General features: G+C 32.8%; 2 long non-coding RNA genes across 2 annotated transcripts; both read right to left on the bottom strand.

Moving 5' to 3' along the window:
• Positions 1-500: 500 nt before the first annotated feature.
• LOC111891188 (uncharacterized) lies at positions 501-1,856 on the bottom strand. Its single transcript, XR_002850103.3, has 3 exons — positions 1,793-1,856; positions 1,478-1,596; positions 501-836 (listed from the first exon to the last, which is right to left on the bottom strand). It is a non-coding gene; the product is annotated as an uncharacterized LOC111891188 (long non-coding RNA).
• Positions 1,854-4,139, bottom strand: LOC111891189 (uncharacterized). Its single transcript, XR_006183861.2, has 6 exons — positions 3,690-4,139; positions 3,093-3,564; positions 2,595-2,773; positions 2,399-2,474; positions 1,962-2,009; positions 1,854-1,876 (listed from the first exon to the last, which is right to left on the bottom strand). It is a non-coding gene; the product is annotated as an uncharacterized LOC111891189 (long non-coding RNA).
• Between the last annotated feature and the right edge of the window lie 7,971 nt (positions 4,140-12,110).

The following is a 12,110-nucleotide window of genomic DNA, read 5'->3' as shown; positions in this document are numbered from 1 at the left end:
TTATTGTCTTGTCCGTACTGTGATTCCGTATAGTAACATATATAGTCCATGTGCATTACAATTTGCACACAATGATATTATTGTCTTTTCGATTATATCTTCTTAACACGATGGTGTCTAAGGTACATCTTTTCCGATATTTGAACTTTCTTTCTAAATTCGTATGTCGATAATTGCAGCTATAATCGTTGTTTCCACTTTTGTCGAGATAAGGGTAGTTCATTACACACCTGTTTATTACCATAACACTAACCAGATGAAGAGCCCCACTTTGCAGGGATGGATTTGGACACCTCCGATCATTTTGACAACTTTGTGCTTGTTATCGATAGAGAGGATTACATGGTAAGTTGGTATGTCTTATATAGATATTCTTGCATAGATAGTTTGTTTACAGAATGTGATGGGTTGAGTATGAATTTTGTACAAAATATTAATTTTCTAGCAAATAGTTAACTATGGAATGCGATTTGGTTTGGAAACAGAAAAGAGGAAGGGTATGGAAAAGGAATCGTTGGTGTTGACTTTAATTAAGTGTTTATGAGCCTCGTTCTTGAAGGAGATTCAAGAATCCAACATGTTATCCACTGTTGGGCATATAATCTTAACTGAAAACTGAACACAAAACTCACTTACATAACAAAAGGTTACATCAAGATCTAACACTCTTAAATAGTATCCATGCATACGGAGGTGTTTATGCAGTAATAGATGGTAATCTGTAGGCTCAGCATTTCCAATCCTCTTCTTATTGTCAGCCAATCTTGCCCTCTTTCTTTGCAATGTCGATGGTGTGACCAACCTTTGTATCTGTGGAGCCTTGCTCACTTCATTACCTGTATGTATTAAATTCCTATTAAAACCCCCAGTCAATGAATGGATCCAATCACCCTTTTGCTAAAATATATGTATAACGAAAGAAATAACAATGGAATAAAATTATAAAAGAATCAGTCTAACAGCTTGTGCTAGGTCAGCTTCTCTTGTCATTAAGTTGTAAAGACCATTTTGCCCCTAACTTCTGCCTTTCAGTTTGAGGTTTCATGGTAGGAAATCTCTATGCTTCTTTCTTTATCTACTAATAAAATATAAATTTATATTGTTAATATTATTTATTTATTTATTTATTTATTTTACTTTTTATAAGATAAAATAACATCATACTATTGACAAATTGTAGTTAAAAAAGAGTAAATGAAAGAAAAACCCTAATATTTTAGGTAATTTTTTCATTTGAAAATTATAAATTTTTTAACTTTTTAACCATTTGATATTTGGGAATTGATAAAAAAATCATAGAAAGTTACTTTCTATGAATTAATAAATCAATTTCCATTTCTATACACACAACCCATGAGTATATCACTAATATAATGCAGGGAAAAAATTCATAGAAAGTTACCTAGATGGAGGTGAGAATAGCAGCAACATCATAAAAATAATAAATTGTTTCTTATAGAGTTATGGTTGTACTTACTATTTGGGTGGAACAGACGACATACAAATCTCACAGTTGGTGCCTTATTAGAATAATCCTCTAATTATTGTAGAGGAAAGAAAATTATGTCACGCCCATCCCACGGACTGTCATCTAGGCTGAAAATAAAAGACAATATGTATTAGATAATATGTTATTGGAATATAAATGTGTATAAAAATGAAAGAAAATGGAATCACTTGTAAGAATTTTGAGATGTTAATATTACCGAGCACCCATATGGCAAAATGGTCAAACTGTTGTACAATGTGAGTAATAGATAATATAAAGAGGAAATAAAACAAAATTACACACCTTCCCTATGGAATTACTCAAGAGATGCCATACTACATCAGTATGCCCTTCAATTTCAACACAATCATATATTGACACATGGATCTATCCAAAAATGAGTAATAGCTAAAATTAAAAAAAAAAAAAAAAAAAAAAACACAAGAAGATAGAAGAATAAGTAATTACATACCTGCATTGATGGAGGCTTGAGTTGTGATCTTAAATCCCAAACTATAGACTGAATATGAATAGTTTAAAAAAAAATATAAATAAATAAATAAAAACATTTAAATATGATATCTCGTGTTCCCGCTTTACAATGGTTACTATAAATGCAACTTCCCTTTTCTTTACTTTTTCTAGCTGAACAAACATAGGGTAAAAAACATGAATTAGAATTCAGAAACCATGGTTAGTTTATTAGTTAACTGATGTTACTGGTTAACCTGATCTCTAAGTAATTTTTCAGAAGATTTTAAATTGTGGAGATAAGTGACAACATTTTTAGGTTATGCATAAATAAATTAGTTAAATATCATCAATAACCATAATTCTTCTTTTTATTTATAAGAGGGTAGCTAAAGAAATATGTTTAAAAAAAAAGAAAAAAAAAAAGAAAAAAAAAACCTGTTGTAATGTAGGAGTCGTTCTTAAATGCAGAATGCCACTTTTGAATTTTTGACTTTGTAGCTTCAAGCTCCAACTGCGACAAACATCATTAAGATGATCTTTACATATTTATTATTGTATTTAAATCTTACTGTATCATTGTTAAAGATATTTAGAGCATATTTATTTAAAAAAGAAAAAAAGTTATACATACTTGGCATGTGGCAAGATTATCTTTACGGCTCTAGAGACTACAAAAGTCACAACACAAAGAAATATAAGCAAGGGTTAATTTCTGTATAATATTACAAAAGAGATGATTTTAGCTTTCATGTAGAGATAAAATCATCATAGTGCTACACATGACGCAGTTTCTTCTGTTTTTGAGTTAGCCTGAGATGCAATAAATAAGTCATTAATCATCGATATAAAATCTCTTGTTATCTTCTGATTTTATATTAACAAAAACAAATACATATGCTCCAAATACAATCTGATCCTAAAATAGTTAAAAAAAACACAGAAAGGCACTTGTAGTTTTATAATTTTATCAATTTAACCAATCAACTAAGGGGCAAAATACAGAAAAGCACAACAGATTTTCACCATTTAATAATAATAATAATAATAATAATAATAATAATAATAATAATAATAATAATAATAATAAGAATAATATATAACAAAAAATAAAATCAATAAAAGCTCTCACCAATATGTTCCAACACCCTGAGAAGTAAGCTCCATGCCTTGGGATCCAACATCATCCTCTACAATCTTACTAAGTCCAAAATCAGTTACTTTTGCAACACCAAATTCATCAAAAAGGACATTTCCAGGCTTCAAATCATAATGAATAATCTTCTAGCTTCTTTTGTTCAAGTAAATAAGCCATTGAAATATTTGATATGTTGTCGACCATCTCTGATATTTCGATGGAGTTGCAAGAAATTGAGGTGTCCTGATGACAATCGATTTAATCAAAAATAAAAGAATAAAGAAAGCGGTGTGAGGTACATCTGGTGAATCGAAGTTACCGGGCAAACCCAAGAAATAGGGTAAAGAGACACAGCTGATGCAATTGGTCGAGAAGAACTCGAAACACACCACATTCGCAATCGATAATCGATTGGATTAAAGAGGCGTTCATGTTACTTTCATTTCTTTACAAACTTCAATTTGATCTGAAAATCAGAAAATGGGTCCATAACCAAAGCATATGTACATCGTCCATGTCAGTTCCATCGGTGGGGAGTTAAAGAGAAACCAATCAAAAGAAAATTAGTAAAAAGGAAAACGAAACAGATACCTATTACGTTCCTAGAAACAAGGGTTTCGTTCCATTCGATGCACGTAAGACCCAATGGCGAAGTAACCATACTAGAAACCCTCCAATTTCAGTTTTTCTATAGCTGTGCTGGTGGGGGTAAATAGTGGCGAGTAGTGGGGGTTATGAGATTGTGATAATCTAGTGTCGACCAAGCCGATGGTCCGTGACAGTAAGGGGAGTCGATGGTGGTGCGTTGGGGGATGTGTCACAGGCGATGCACCAACAGTGGGTTGCTGGTGACGGTATAGACGGAAGACGGGTACATACAATTGAAAGTGGAAGAATAGTATTGGTGGAGGGAGCGGTGATAGGTGGAGACGTAATGGAAGAGAGAGGGTGGAGGAGTAGGTTTTTCTGGAAAGACTGGTTATTGATTACGCTTATAGGGAGATGAGAGAACGTTAGGGCGGTGACCATGTACACAAATCCAAACGGTGTTAAAAATCAATTTGGGGGGGGGGGGGGGGGGGGGGGAAGATAAGGCAAAACCGATGGAGTCGACGTGTAAATGACACGTATCAAGGTTCATCCTTATCTTTACACCTCTATTAATAACTAGTTTATAACCCGTGGGAACCACGGTTATAAAATTAATCAAACTTTTATAGTAAAAACTCAAAATTATTAATAAGTTATTTTAAATAAATTATTAATTTAAGAGATATTTTTTATTAGTTATGTAAAATTATAATCATTGATTCAAATAAATATATAAAATTAATTTTTAATATATATTAGATATTTTTTATTTGTGAATTAATGAAAACAATAATTTAAAATTTAAAATTTAAAATTTAAAATAAAATCACATTAATAAGGAGGTTTAATAAATTTAAAATGGAAAACTAATAGATTGACAAGTGTCAACACATTAATTAAAATGTATAATATGGTGACACATGGCAAAAGAGCTACTCTTTTATTAGTATAGATTTAAGGGATCAAATTGCCAATATACCAAACTTTAGTACAAAAAATCCTAACCACTAAAAATATGAAAACTTATGGGTCATTTTTGCCAAAAAAAAAACAGGATGTCCACTATTCCTAAAAGCGTCCATGTTTAATATATATATATATATATATATATATATATATATATATATATATATATATATATATATATATATATATATATATATAGCCCACCTGACTCTTTTGTAAATATTTTAAAAATTTTAAAATAATTTACACATATCCCGTTATGATCCTGCTTGGTTGTACCTCGATTTGTTGTTTATGGGTATATTCAATAGATTTAAAAACACACACACACACACATATATATATATATATATATATATATATATATATATATATATATATATATATATATATATATATATATATATATATATAAAAGAATACTAAAGGTGTCATATTGTTAACATTTTGAGGATTCCAAATGTCCACTTATGGGATAGTTGATCCAAATATATATCCTTGTTTAGTTGAATCATACATGGATTGTCGGGATTAAGCAACCATTAGAAGCTACATTTAAAGAAATTAAGAGAAACGATTAGTAAATTGAAACTTCTTGGTTGGTGTTTTTTTTGTTTCTAGGTGACTTGGTTTGCTTATGTATTCTAGATTATAAAGGGTACGTTGTAAATTGTATATTCTCTTGGAATATTAATCAAAAATTTATTTTGGGAAATCTGGTGGATATTTGCTTTACGTTAACAAGGAGCTAAGTTTACCATACGAGTCAAAGTGCCATTATCATATATCAAATTAGCATTGTAATAAAGGTAAGCATACAATCCTCATTAATATATATATATATATATATATATATATATATATATATATATATATATATATATATATATATATATATATATATATATATATATATATATATATATATATATATATATATATATTAGCATTGTAATAAAGGTAAGCATACAATCCTCATTAATATATATATATATATATATATATATATATATATATATATATATATATATATATATATATATATATATATATATATATATATATATATAGGGCTAGATTATAACGTGGATGATAAGTATTGTGCGGATGTAAGGATGAATGTGGACCAAGAGTTTAAAATACATATTTTAATAGAATGAACATTTTTGATTGAATGAACATTTTGAATAATAACTAATTTTTTAACCATGAGTTGAAGAATAACAACATTCTTAAAGAATAATCATCTATTATTAATATTATTGAAGAATCTAAGGTCCAAAAATAAACAAAAAAAACTATTTTTACTATCACATTCTATAAAAATACAATATCATTTTTAAAATTTTTGCCACATTCTATAAAAATACAAGCTTTATAGTAAGTCATTCTTATAAAAATCTTCATTCTATAAGAATACAATTCATCAAAGAATCTTCACTCCCATTCTTGTTTCATGCTGTTATATTTTGATATTTTGGTATGGTGAATCTCAATTTTCATGAAGTTGTCTCTTAATTTCCATCCACCATTGTTGTACCAAATAACTTTGCTACATTCCGAGTGGTCCTGAAACAAAACACATACAAATAATAAAGTTAAAGAATATAAATACATACAACTTGTGGCCTCAATATACAACATTCTTGATACAATTTTTTTCTTGACCGATTGAGATCCAAATGTCATTCTTGAAGAATAAGAACATTCTTCAACTATCATTTGAAGAAGATTTAAAGTGCATCTTATAGAATGTAAAATCCTTCTCGGGAATTAGAAAACGTTGAACTATTCGTGAAAATAACAAGTTTATATCCCCCTTTTCAACTCCAAGCCTTGTTCATGACTTGCATCAAAAACTTACTTTCCTATTCCATGGTTCCATTCTTTTGGCTCATAAACCAATACACACTAAATTGTCTGCACATCCAAAAGCAAAACCACACCGAATACAATTTACCATGGTTTAAAATAACCTAGAGGCTTATATGCGTAATAATGAAGAATAAGCAATTTATAGGGGATTATAAGGTTGATTTATATTTACAATTGTCTACTGTAGACTTTAAGAAAAAAAAAGTATATTAAACATAGCATTAAAAATAACTCAGGTAAAATAAGAAAAATGAAACGATAGTCTAAACATATTATTAAAAAAATTCAATAACATGGAAAACAAATTATGAAATGACCAATTAAACATACTGTTAACGAAAATAATCGCAGGTAAAACGAATCTAGAATTACAGGAAATTTTTTTTGATCAATTGAATTGACAAAAAAAAAATAAAATTCAAAAACGTAGATTTAGATTGAGGAATCGAACATACCTGGGAGAAATCGATGATGGCTAAGAGAATAGGGCGGGCTGAACTGATGAAGCACACAGTCAAATCGAGTCTCGTTCTTGACGATGAAGATAATTAAAACCCTTCCTCCCACCACCACCGCCTCCACCGCTACCCGGTTCTCAAAGAGTATTAGAACAAAGAGTAAACGAAGAGACGAGAAGATGGGGTTTCCTTTTTAGAGTGCAACAATCTCTTTGTTCTTAAGACACAAAATCGAATACGGTGGAGGTAAGTGATGGCAGCAACTAGTCGAGGACCGAAGCTAAACAGTGCCACTAAAGTTTTGTGGTCAGCGATCGAAGGATTTAGGGTTAAGCAATGGCGAGGAGGAGGATGAATTGGTGATGAAGACAAAGACGAAGGCGGCTGCCGACGTAGAATTCGAGCGCAAATTAGGCTTTGTAGTGTATACATATTGCGAGTGTTCGTCGAATTCGAGCGCACAAGCCGGAAAGGAGAATCATTCCCCAACAAAATAGAGCTCTTGAAAGCAGACATTTGTTGATATGCTACAAGAATCGTCAACTTTACATAGAAGCTTTGAAACAGGAGGATGATTTACTTATCTGCTACAGAAGGAAGACATTTGTGGGTGTCGATTGAAGAAGCAATAGGGTTTTAAATAAAGTATTTTTCCTAAATAGGTAGATGATTTAATTAATTATTTATTAAAATTAAATAATATTTGGCCATATTAATCCCTACATCCACATAATATTTGTTCATCCATATTTGAACCTCTCTCTCTCTTTCTCTCTCTCTCTCTCTCTCTCTATATATATATATATATATATATATATATATATATATATATATATATATATATATATATATAGGTAAAGGTTCAAATGAGAACCACTAAAGAGTAAAAACCCTAAGAAGTATACAATATTACCAAACTACTCATTCGTGCAAAAGCGGCCGTAATAATGGAGAAGGACTGAGGTTATTACAGTAAATTTAAACACAGTTGATTAAACAAACTTTCTTTTAAAATCCCCTTCCTCCTCAGATAGCACACACGTAAAAACATTGTTACTTTTTACTTTCTTTTTACTTTTTACTTTCATGCTCCTTTCTCTTCTGCACAAAATCAACAGTGTTTTCATATTGTACTAGCTAGGGCTTGTTTATAAACATAGATGCGCCATGGGAATCGATGGCAAAACGAACCTTCTTCTTCTATTTGAATTTTATCTTCTTCTCTCTTTTATTGCTTCATATGATTCATTGCTTCAGTATGACTATTATCGACAATCCTGCTCTGAAGCGAACCAAATTATTAAATCAAATATACGCCGGATCTACGATCGAAATTCGAGTGCTGCTCCAACTATTCTTCGCCTGGTTTTTCATGATTGTTTTGTACAGGTTAGATATTATCCCTCATCTCACACTTCTACATCTAATACGATGTCTTCGGTTTTTCAACTTGTGATTTCTGGTTTGCTTGTTTCTCTATTTCTATTCGTTGTGGTATACGATCGAATATGTTTGTCCATATCATCGTTTATCCAGATTGATGTTATACAATCTCATAGCGTTAATAAAATCTAGCTAGTTACGAACATGATTGTAATCCTGTTAAAGCAAGTTGGTAATGCGATGAGTTTTTTGTATTGTAATTGCACGTTAACTTCACGAATCTAGGTTTTGATGTTGATTCTACCAAATTCACATAATACTAGTCTCAAAGTGTTATTCATAGTCACGTAAAGAGTGTTTATATACATCATTGTTAGATTCGAGTATTTTTGTAGATAATATGAATTTGAATGAACAATTGAACATGATACAGGGATGTGATGCCTCGGTACTTTTGGATCCCACAAATCAATCATCTTTGATTCTATTCTTCTATTCTTTAATTATCTACCATGATTCTTCCTAATCAATCATCTATGATTCTATTCTTCAATTACAGGTGCTCATTGTACCAGAATGATTCACTGCAAGTTCTTTGAAAAAAAGACTATACAACTTTTGTGGAATAGATAAACCAGACCCATCAATGGATTCTGAAAATGTGGAGTTATTAAGATGAGTATGTGTTAGATGCCATTTTATGCATCTTATAGCATAGTTTTTATTATTATTTTAGCATCATATTTTTTACATTTGCATGTCAATTGTTTAAATAATGTTCAACTCATGTCTTTTGATAGAATTCCCGTATTGCTCATGATTTTATGTCAATTTCAGATTGTTCGAGTGGAGCAGTGCTTTGGGAGCAATTGGATGCACATTTGGAGCTTAAAATGGAGCTTGGAACTTATGGAGTATATTGAGGAATGATTGGAAAATGCTTTGGTCAAGAAACATTCGATCGAATTGATCACACGAAGATAGACTCTGCAATCTAAAGTTAAAGGATGTTGCTGGCAGCTTTGACCCCCTATCAGTATTTTGATCATATCTCATTAACCGTAACTCCGATTGACGCGATGCAAAATGATATGAAAAGTAGATGAAATTGCGGACGTCATACCCTAAACATGCGATCACATTTTGGCACTATGCGATCACATGGGGCCTTTATGCGGTCGCATCTTTGGTCGCAACTTGTCTTCGAGGTTTTTTTGTGCCAAAAATTTATCCTGGGGTGAAAACTTAATACATGTGATTGCAGGTTGTCTACATACGATCGCAGGTTGGCCAAAAAGTTCCAAAATAGCATCCTACTTCATTAAAAAGGCACGAGCAAAACCTGGAATCTCAGGTTGTCTACATGTGATGGTATGCATGTCGTTTTTGTCGTTGGACGTATAAATAGCCCTGATAGCATTCCTGTAACCTAAGTTGGCGATTCCATAGGTTCCAGACGATGAAAATATGATTTTGGAGGCGTTTCTTCTCTGATTTCAACGATTTCTGAAGATCTGAAGAATGTGGATCATCTCCTTCAAGTAGATTAGTAAGATAAGTTGTTTGATGTCTTTTTTCATTTGTTTTTATCAGATATTGTCCAAGTCTGGCTAAACCCTAGTTTTCAGTTCTGCAAAGACAAGTACTTTTCATGTGATTGATCATTAGATCTGGTTTTTGATTTGTGTTTCTATCTAGATTCTTCAGTTTTTTTCTTAATGAATGTTTGATTTGAATTCTTGTTAGTCTGATCACCTAATTAGGGCTTTATCATTCCAGTTAATTAATTATTAGAATCCATAATTATTCTTGTCAACTGGTAAAAATAACAAGTATCAGATTGGTTCCGTGTTGGGATTTAACTCTGGTGTAAACTAAAAAATCATATGTTTATGCTTCCGAGCCTGTGAGAAGTATTGGGTATTGCTGGAAATTTTATATAGATTATAATGCAACTTTTCTGATCTTAATTAAGAGCTTGTTTGATTAGATAGTAAAAAGTTAGGGTTAATTGAAGAGCTTGTTTTGATTAACTAATTTAGGTAAAAGAGAAATTACTAGAGCTTGTTTGATTAGATAGTAAAAAGTTAGGGTTAATTTAGGCCCTTTTTAAGGTCGCGCCAACAACCTTAAAAAGGGCCGGCTTTCCGGGATGCAACCCGATGAGTAGTTTTTAGTTTTTATGCTTTCAATAAAGAGATGATCGCAGTTCCAAGAAAGCGTAGGGAAATCAGAGAATCGACAGAGTTGCTGAAATTCAAATTTTTCGTCAACATTCATCGTCAAAATCAGAATTTCTGCAATCTATCAGGTACATTCATTCCTAGCTGCATATTTTTGCTTTTATATTCTTTATTGAGCTGTTCATTCCTCTTTGAGCATTGAGGACAATTCATCATTTTAAGCTTGGGGAGGGGGTTAGTGTAAAATTTTGCATTTTTCGTTACGAATTTTAAATTTGTAACATCTGAATTCCCATGTATTATATTTTATTCTCTTATTTTTGAAAGTTGTGAGGAGACTAGGCGAGTTGGTGTCTAAACTCGCCGAGTATGGTCGCGGATTCGGATGCGAGTTCACAGCTGGACTCGGCGAGTTCATTAGTGGACTCGGCGAGTCCACACTGTTTAATGAAACCCTAATTTCCAGGGTTTGAGACCTATTTAAAGGCCCTTAGGGCCGTCATTTGCGGCCACCAATCCCCAGAGAGAAACCCTAAGAGATCTAGAGCGTTTGTGAGGAAGGAGAGGCCATTCTTGATCCTTTTGTGGGTGTTTTTGCAAGAAGGAAGTGACCAAGGCAAGAGAAGGCTCAAGGAGGTGCGATTTTGGTGATTTTTGAGTTCATAGATATTGTATTGAGGTATTTTTCTCGGACATTCTTCAGTTTTGGTGTTGATTCTTAGTGTTAGGCTTTTCTAACCCTTTTAGAGGTTGATTAAGTGGAGCATTTGGTCCCTTCTCAAGTTTATGTCTTGGATCTGGACCCAAAGAGGTCCAGAGGCCTTAATCCTTGGAGCTTTATGAGTCATTTTGGGAGCCATGAGCTTGGGATGTCATTTTTGGGGCTAAATCACCAAGTTAGACCATTTTGATGTTGTATGAGTGTCAAGGTCTGAACTTTACGTGATTATCATGCTTGGGAAGGCCAGATCTATGAATGTATGGAACAGATCTGACCTTAGGAGGCCTGTGGAGTTTGTGCATGGCATGAACTTGCCGAGTCCGAAGAACAGACTCGGTGAGTAGGATGAGGGTTTCCATAAATCACTCAGTGAGTGGACTTGCCGAGTTGGGGATTAACTCGGGGAGTCAGGGAGAGTCAGGGGGACTGGAGTTCAAGGCGGAACTCGCCGAGTTGTTCTTGAGACTCGGCGAGTTGAGTCGGGGTGGCCCCGCGATTCATGCCAGGTGGAACTCGTCAAGTCAGGGGAAGTACTCGACGTGCCAAGAGAGGGACTGAGAGAGTCAGTGGACACGTGTAGACTCGCCGAGTCACCCTAGTGCACTCGACGAGTCGGGTCAAAGTTTGACCGTTGACCTTGTTGACTTTTAGGGTTGAGTACAGTTGTATTTACGAGAGTATTTACTTTATGTGATTAGGCGGAGGCTAGATCATATTTCTACCGAGTCAGATATTTACCGAGACACCGAGGTGAGTCTTCTCACTATACGTTACCTAGAGTGGTATATTGTGTGGACCAGAGGGTCTTATGTGTTATGTATGAGATTATGTGCTA

Source organism: Lactuca sativa, chromosome 1, assembly GCF_002870075.4.
Source record: "Lactuca sativa cultivar Salinas chromosome 1, Lsat_Salinas_v11, whole genome shotgun sequence".
NCBI lineage: Eukaryota > Viridiplantae > Streptophyta > Magnoliopsida > Asterales > Asteraceae > Lactuca > Lactuca sativa.
This window is presented reverse-complemented; position numbering and strand designations above follow the sequence as displayed.